Raw genomic sequence first — 8913 nt, 5'->3', positions numbered from 1 at the left:
TGGATCCCCTAATATTTCAGAATGTTTTCTGACACTGGGTCCTGATCCCACACTTGTGGAAATAGGGCCTGCTTCACCCTTGTGGGATGGGAAGTTGCTCATGCACACAGGGTAGAGATTGCAGGCCTAGCTTTCTATTGTCCTGCATCTTGTTCTGCCATTTACATCAGTGTAAAATGACTAAATTGCTACTAAAGCAGATTTGCACCTGCTTTGCACCAGGGTAAGTGGTCACGCATTGCAGGGCAATGGAAAATTAGCTCCAGTGACTACTCTGTACCCCAAGGAGGGGGAAGAAGCTAGGATCAAGCTGCCCCTTGCTACCTCCACTCCACACCCCTTTCTCCAGATTGTGTATGGAGCACAAGATTAGCTTGCCCAGGGGCAGAGAATGACTGAATGCACCATGTATTGGCTAAGGTGTGCACAGCTTTTTGGCATCACATATACTGCCACAAAAGGGTGCAGGAACCACACCTTTAGAGAATATTTTAATCCTTTAAAACACATTAAATATTATGCAGTGTTTCCTTAAACTTACCTATTGTGATTTTTTTAAAACTCATTTCAAATAACTTCTTAGAACTTTGAAACCCAAAAAAAATAGGTCTCCTCTTGTGTATACACAGGGTTCTATTGTAGGGCTGGACTCAGGAGTGCTAAGCCACTAGTATAGCTTCTCTCTCAAACATAAACACATTAAAACAGTGGGGTTTGGTAACAACTATCAAACAAAAAGTAGGTCAATTCATGGTCTTATCAGACATGATGTCTCTTTAAAGGAACAAACAAATATGGTTTAATTGGGCATGTAAAGGATTCCATAATGGAGAGCTCCCTGTGATCTAATAAGGGGACAATCTAATACCAGATAACCTGGGGGGGGGGGTCGCAGGGGAACCGCTCCCCACCCCAGCTCACACCTCTGCCCCCATGGGCCTGAGTGGGAAGCCGCCGCCTGCTTCTCAGTCCTCCCCGGCTTCCTGCAGAACAGCTGATTCACGGGAATCAGCTCCAGAGCACCCAGGGAGTCGGCGCCTAAGGCGCCACTTTTGATGTGATCAGTGGGGGAGCGGCTGCTCTCCCTGCTCCCCCCCAGCTATGCTCCCCCACCCCTAGGAGCCAGAGGGACCTGCCGGATGTTTCCTGGGAGCTGCCCCAGGTAAGCACCTACGGGACTCCCCCGGCAGGTGTCTCTGGCTCTTAGGGGTGGGCACCCACTACGGTGGCCCATGAGACCCTCCTGCCCGGTTCTGGGGGCAGTCAGGGGACAGGAGAGCAGGGTAGATGGGGCAGTCCTGGGGGGGGTACGTCAAGGAACGCGGGGGGGTTGGATGGGGCAGGAGTCCAGGGGGGCAGGGGTGGGCAATGATCCCCTCGTGGGGTGAGGAGGGAACCCGTTGTTAAGATTTTGGCAGCTCATCACTGCCTACATTCAACTAATCAGAAGCATAGCTGGGATTAAAATTCGGGTCTAGAGCTGGGCAAATAGCTGATTTTTCATTTTGTTGAAGATTTTGAAAAAAATGCTTCATTTGATTGATCATTTTGAAAGGTTTTTGAATTTTTTAGAAAATAAAATTAAAGGAAATTTTGAAACAAAAAAAATCAGAACATTTCATTTTGAAAATGTCAAAACAGAACATTTTGACTGGGGAGAGGGGAGGGAGGGGTTTCAAAATAAACCATCAAAAATGACACATTTGTGAAACATTTTGGTGTTGCTGAATCTGTATTTTTCACTGAAAAGAGTTTCAGTCAAAAAATTTCACCCAGCTGTACTTTGGACTGCCTGACTCCTAGATGAGTTCTTATTCCTCCAGATAATCATTTAGCTTTGATACTAGTGATCAAAAGAGGCTTCTCAGATGCCAATCCTCTATGTCTGCCGTCAGACCCCATTCCCACCTGCTCGAGACGCCCTTGCTTTTCCCTTCCCGGCTTATCTCCATGACTCTTCCCGTCAGTGTATCGGACTCCTCCTCTGCTCTTCCCCACCTCAGGGCCTTACTTACGTCTCTTACATTAAAAATATCTGCTCCGTGCTTCCACTTCCATTCACCCCACTCACGGAGATTGGATTGAAAGTTTGATCTCTGTTCACAGTCCTATGCCAACCCCCAGATGGGAAGTCGTATCTAATGCAACTCAGACTTTAAAAAAAGGCATATTTGTTTCAGTGGATCCTTTTGAAGCCACACTCCTTGTGCACATTTGAAAGTTGCTGAAGCATTCCTCCTCTCCCTAGTGTAGTGGATAAAATAAAAGACGACAGCTAAGCAACATTTTAAATAAGTTCCAGAAACAAGCAAAGGACATGGTGCACATTACTCCTTGGGAGAAAATATGGTGTACGGGCTAAAGTGCAGGACTAGCACTCAGGAGACCTATAGGCAGAGTTCTACCTCCTGCTTTGCTACTGATTTGTGTCACTTTGGGTAAGTTACTTCACCGCTCTATGCCTGACATTGGGATAATACCTCCTAGGGGTATTATAATGGCTAATAAACAATTGTAAAAGTGCTTCACTATCACTGGCTGAAGATGCCAAAGGAAGATTAAGTGTGGTTATTATTCTATGCACAATCAGATGTTTTACAAAAAAAGTGATAAATAATGTAAACGTAAGACTGGCTATAATTAAGCTCCCCGTTAACTTTTGTACGTGTAGGAAGAGGTGTCAGAGTTACCTTTTAAAAAGTAGTTGGATTGGTCATCTTAGCCATTGCTGAAAATTCAGACTATGAATGGAATTTAAAAACAAAACAATTGTTATGGAACATTGTAGAGGACATACAGCTACAAGTGCATGAGATAGATAATTTCAGGTGTAGCTGTCCTTTGGGACTGCCGGGTATCTATCTCCTCCTGCTACCCTGGAAATTAAGCAAGCTCCCAGTATTCCCTGCAAGAATGTGTGTGTCTTGTTTTCATCTGGACTCAGAGTCAGGTGAGCAATAAAAAATAATTATTTGGCGTGTTTTTGTACCTGTGTTTTTATAGGAATTCACAGACACCTGAAAACAATATTTGCAAAGTGAACTATGATCCTTGACTTATGGTACACACAATAAATCTGCCACTTTAACCATTGCCAGCTCTTTGGAATGAATAGCTGTATTATAAAGGCACATGTGTACAGATACAGGGCTGTATATCTTATTGGACCTCATTCTCAAATCAACATTTTTAACACCTATACACAACTATCTGTACATAAAATCTTTCGGTGATTTGACTATCCCTTTCCTCTTTAAGCTATGATTCTGGGTTTGATGTGCTACCGAAAGCAGTGAACATCCTATATCAACCTGACCGAATACTTCAGTAATACATTCCTCAACAGATACTGGTACAACCCACCACAGAAAATGAGATCTTTTTTCAGCTTCTCAGTGTTAATGAATAAGCTGTAGTCAATATTTAAGAAACAGAAAGTTAATAAATCATTAGAACCAAAGAATGAAAATGTTGGTGAAAGCAATTTAGTCAAATTTAGGGGCCTTATGATCAATTCCTTAATTCATATTTCAGCACCTGAATAGACTTTACTGACGTTGGTTTAGCAACTCTGAAAACCAAGACATTTGTATTACAGTATCTCATTATGAATATAGGAGCCTAACTTCAGGCATCAAGTGTGAAAACGTTGGCTTCTAAAGGAAACCGGCATTTCACAGAGAACAAGTCAGATTACAGGTGGTATCTATCGACTTGCTGTGGAAATGTTAGGTCTAGAATTTTAGGTAAATATATTCAATTTAAAAAAATCCATGTAATTTATTAGGTAAAATCAGCGATATAAGTAAATATAAACCCATAATTCCTTTTGCTAAATTGAGCTCCTCTTAATTAACTTTAATTTCCTAACCTTGGCTGTACTCCTTTACCGATAATACATAAAGATACACACATACTTCTTGGGTGCAATTGTGCGAAATGCTGAAGTTCTCTCAGCTTCAAGGTGCTTTAATACCATGAAGAGCAATGCAGTATAAACAGATGGTTCTCGGCACCTTGTAGGATTGGGTCTTTCACACATTCAGGGCTGTGTTTGAATATTTGTCTTTTGTGCATTAAGGGCCATATTCTCATATTACTGCTGAAAGCACTAGCTACCTGCATAAATGCTTGTAAGGAAAAACAATGCATCGCTAGAGAAGCTGTCCTGCAATTTGTTCAGCAGAGGGCACCACAAGAGAAAGAGAATTAAAAATCAATATGCTATTCTTCAACTTTCTTTCCCCTTTTCCATGTGCTCAGATCTCATTGCTCTTTGAGCACCAGAGCTAGTCAAAAACAGGAGTTTTCATTCTGTAGGAAAATTCTGACATTTTGAATTTTTTTTTTCATTCTGAATTGGAATGAAAAAGCTAAAGTTTCTATGAAACAAATCTTCAGGAAAAACCTTAATTCAGAATTATTGAAATATTTCGTTTAGATAGTGGTGAAATGTTTCATTTTGACTTTTATAGCATATTAAAAATATAATATTTAAATATTATAAAAAAGTTAACACATTTCATTTTGACACTATTGAAACAAAACAACTGATACTATTAAAAGGAAATGTTCCTTTTCCTGTGAAAAAAATGTAGTTGAAATCAACACATTCCCACACAGCCTTTTGATCTTGACAAAACTGCGTTAGTTGATGGAAAACGGCGGTCAAACTTTTGTCTGCTCTGAAGCTCATGACTGTAGTCCCAGCCCATTTCCTGCTAGCTGACTGTGTGGAGTAAGAGGTAAAAAAACGTGTGTGCAGTTCCGAGCTGCCCTTTTCATGAAATACTGCCCAGGGGCTGCAAAAGGTGGTTTTATGCTACCTCTGGGATTCTGGAGCAGCAGACGGCTTGTTTGATCTCCAAAGTAAACTAATTAAAGACTACTTTATGCCCTCACAGCAAATATCCAAGCCATAATCTCTTCCTGCCTCAACATGTCCTATCCCCCATCAAGCAAGTCCTTACTCCAGGGGCTACAAGGAGAGCAGTGTAGGGATGTTATGTTGGGCATACTCCACGCAGAGCCTCCTGTACCAGGGAAATTCTTGACTGCAGAAACCTAGTGCTCTGAGCCGTTTAGATTGCAGAAGTGTATAAAGGCGCCATAACGCAGCCCAGAATTTTTTTTTGTAAACGCTACCCTCCTCTCTTGAGCAAGAAGTAGTAGGAAGAAGACAGTCCAACTTCATTAGTCAGCATAAATTTCCCCATGCAAATGTGTAGAGTCAACTTACACATGGTCTAACCTACCTGCCTTCTTCAGGTAAGTGCAATGGCATCCAGCTTGTTTTTTGCTGAGAGGAAGACTGTTTGATCTTAAAGGCTGTAGTAGTCAATTATTATTTTTTAAAGTGAGACTCAATATGGAAGATTTCTGCCAAAGAGGAATCTGAGAAAATTATAAACCTCCACCTCCCTCCTAGCACACCGCCAAATAGCTGTTTGGTGGCGGCCGGGTGGGAAACGCTGGAAGGTAGGAGGAGGAACTGGGCAGAGCACCCACTAATTTTTCCCCGTGGGTGCTTCAGCCCTGGAGCACCCATAGAGTCGATGCCTATGTTTAAACATATGTGGCCAGATTTTTCAGAAGAGCAGGAGTTGCTAGGTATTGATCTCTTTTGAAAATCTGGCCCCAATTATGGGTGCTGAGCACTTGAAGGTCTGGCCGATAATGCACTGGGAAACCAGACAAAAGTCAAACCTCCAAGCTGGGGAGTCTTTGTGTTTTGATGTCTTCTCTGCTCTTTCACTCTACATTTGCTTTGGTGGATTTTTGTCAACAGACGTTGAGGAAGGAGTTCAGCATCACAACGGGGGCAGTGACTCAAGCACATTTCAAGATCTCTTAAGCTTTATGGGTTTGAAACTGACTCAAAAATTAATTAAAAAAAAAAGAGTTCTGCTTTCTATGAACATAGCCAGGCTGCCTCAAACTGAAGCAACTCCCTAAGATCAGGCCACGGAGGTATTGCTGCTGCTACTGAAAATCACAGGGCAGCACCCTGAACTTCCTTGGGTGGCCCCAGTAATTGTATTGGAGTGGCCTCTGGAAAAAGCAGCGACTGGCTGAAAGAACAATGAAGCATTCTTGGAAGAGAAAGGGCTGTTAGGAAGAAACTTTCCCCATTTCAGCAGCCTTTGTGAGAGCTTTTAAATTCTAGTCAGAGAAGAGAGGCTTAGGGAAGTGGGAGAAGTGTACTACCTGTATGGACCAAACTGTGGTGTTACTGGGGATGATGCAAAGCTGTACTGCCCCAGGGGAATTTGTGGGGAGGAGGGGAAGCACAATCCCTTTCCAGCAGCCTGGTGTACAGGAGGACTGGGCAGGCTATATCATCCTTTAGACTATCTCTGGTGTGCTTGGTCTACTACTGTGCAGGCTGGGGCAGAACAGCCCCCTTCTTCCCCCTGCATTTTAGGGAGATGGATGCATAGGTGCTGGAACAAGGGGTGCTGGGGGTGCTGCTGCACCCTCCGGCAGGAAGTGGTTTCCATTATATACAGGGTTTACAGTTTGGTTCAATGGCTTTCAGCACCCCCACTATACAAATTGTTCCAGCACCCTGGACGGTGCCCCTGAGGGTGCACGGAATGAGAAGTACTGCACTCTCCCTCCCCCCCCCCACTGCAGGACCTGAAATACAAGGAGCCCTAGTGAGCAGGGGATAAAACAAAAGCTCCACCACCGCCACAATCATATACCTCAGAGCCACTCAATCTGGTGCTAAGTCCTCTGGACACGACTTTTTCCTCCTTCATGTAAGGCTCGTTCTATTAATCACATCATCCTTCTATCGCTCTGTCAAAAGCAGTTGCTCCTACACAAATCCACCCCGGGTTTCTTCATAGTCATTGCGTTAACACCAGGTTTAACTACTAACTATACAGACTTCATTAGATGAGGAAAAAAATGAGTGTCACCCACTGGCATGGCCTATTCAAATAGGGATTCTGTAATATAAAACTAGCTGGTTGCCTTCCCTCTCTCTCCATGCTTCCTAGAAGGAGTAACTAAAGCAAGAAAGTCACTCTTGAGAAGCCTGCCTGGAAGTCCCGTTCTGCAATTTTTTTTAAAAAAAAAAAAACAGAGATCATAAAAACATAAATTGAAGTTTATCTTCAAAGCGTCTGGGGGTTGCTCAGCGTGACTCGTTGACTTTAATAGGAGTCACATGGCTAAAATCCCGTGCAACAATTTGAAATGTTTTAAGTGCTGCTACGTTCCAGAGAAGTTCCAAATGAAAAACTACTTTTGTTTAATATTCTAGAGTATTCACTTTGTTTAAATTTGGGGATTCTAATCTGAAACGTGACGGCGGGGGGAGGGGGGAAGAAACTGGCAGTGCAAGTGCTAACAAAACATACTCACTGTTACTAGACGTTAGCATTCCACACATGTTAACATGACGGCCTTTCAGGAATACAGAATGAAGTAAATGCTGAAGTCTGTAAAGTGACTCCTGCCATCACTTCAAATTTGAGCTGCACATGCATGGTGTCAGTCAGGCAGCTCTCTGAAGATCACTGCTGTAAACAAAGAATTACAGTCGCTGGAAACCATTCATCCAGGCATGCCATTGGCCAGAGGGTGCTCATAATATCAGGAGTCAGATATTAGATACTAGACATACCTTGGTGAACAGAGAATAGAATTACATAAAAGATGGAGGTGTACAGCACAGTTATAGAAGACCTAGCACTCAAAAATATTTACATTGTGGCCAACTGCCACCAACGACATCTATTACAATTAAAGGTGACTACCTGTCACCTATTGCTTAGAATCAGGCCATTTATTGCCTTGAAATCATTGCCATTCTCTCCTGGCATCCCAAAATGCTTCCAGACCTGCCTTTGGGAAAGAACAGCAGATCAAGTACAAAGACTGTGAAAAGGGGCCAGGAACAGAGGAGAAAGATCTTACCGGTGTAAGTGAGGTTTCCTGTTAAAGTTTCCCCCCGCACCCCAACCCCAAACAGGTCATGCATTAGTCTGCTGTCAGGTCAAATGGCAAAGCATGATTTAGAAGGATAAAAAACATGTTAAAGTAAACTAAGAGCAGATTGTTCCAAGTGCACACATGGCTAATCCTTGCCTCTAACTGGGAAGCCTGGGCACCATAGATATGAGAATCTCTCAGCCTCTCTTTGAAGTCTGGGTAAGTATATTAAAGTCAGAAGAAAGCACCTATTCGTTCAGGTGGTGATTTGTGTTTATTGGCTGTGATTTTTACGAGATGGGGAAAGAGGTAGAAATGCTTGTGGATGGTATTTGAAACGTATGGTGTTGGTGCAAGAGACCATTACAAGATCTAGGGAAGTTGACAGAGTCTGTTTTTCAGCCTTTTCTAACATCAGTGTACAAGAGACTCAGCACTGATCCCATTTTTAAATGGTCTAATCTTTGAAATTATGAATCATCCATATCATGATTATAAATATTGTTTCATCTTCAGTCACCCAGCATCTAGGACCCCTCAAAAGGGAGAATGCTTCAGAATTCTAAGAGCCCTTCTTGTGCTACTCTCACAACACCGTATTGCCTGCTCCTGGACACAACAACCCCCATGGATCATTCCATTAGAACAGAGGAGTTCTCTCCTTCAAATTCTTTGAATAAAATCAAGGCTACATTAAATAACTTCTGGTTAATAGCTGCTTCTGCTACCAGATCATTGCTATTGTGAAGTCATGCAATGCTAATGAATTACATACACCATAAGGCATTAAAGAGAAACCATGCAGATTTCAAACCTGGACCCTCAGCCCCAGTGAATGAGCTTCTGTATTCAGTAAGAAAAGCACAAATTCCACTTGGGACCCAGTCCCACATCAGCTTCAGTGAGACTGCTCATGTAAGTAGAGGCTGCAAGATCAAACCCTTCGTGATGTGCTTGGAACACTCAGGC

At 42.7% G+C, this 8913-nt stretch overlaps 1 long non-coding RNA gene across 1 annotated transcript; it reads right to left on the bottom strand.

Moving 5' to 3' along the window:
* Positions 1-1797: 1797 nt before the first annotated feature.
* Positions 1798-7630, bottom strand: LOC122457699. Its single transcript, XR_006277370.1, has 3 exons — positions 7375-7630; positions 2691-2741; positions 1798-2244 (listed from the first exon to the last, which is right to left on the bottom strand). It is a non-coding gene; the product is annotated as an uncharacterized LOC122457699 (long non-coding RNA).
* Positions 7631-8913: the final 1283 nt, after the last annotated feature.

Source organism: Dermochelys coriacea, chromosome 1, assembly GCF_009764565.3.
Source record: "Dermochelys coriacea isolate rDerCor1 chromosome 1, rDerCor1.pri.v4, whole genome shotgun sequence".
Classification (NCBI taxonomy): domain Eukaryota; kingdom Metazoa; phylum Chordata; order Testudines; family Dermochelyidae; genus Dermochelys; species Dermochelys coriacea.
The sequence above is the reverse complement of the archived record's forward strand: the minus strand, read 5'-3'. Positions and strand labels throughout refer to the sequence as shown.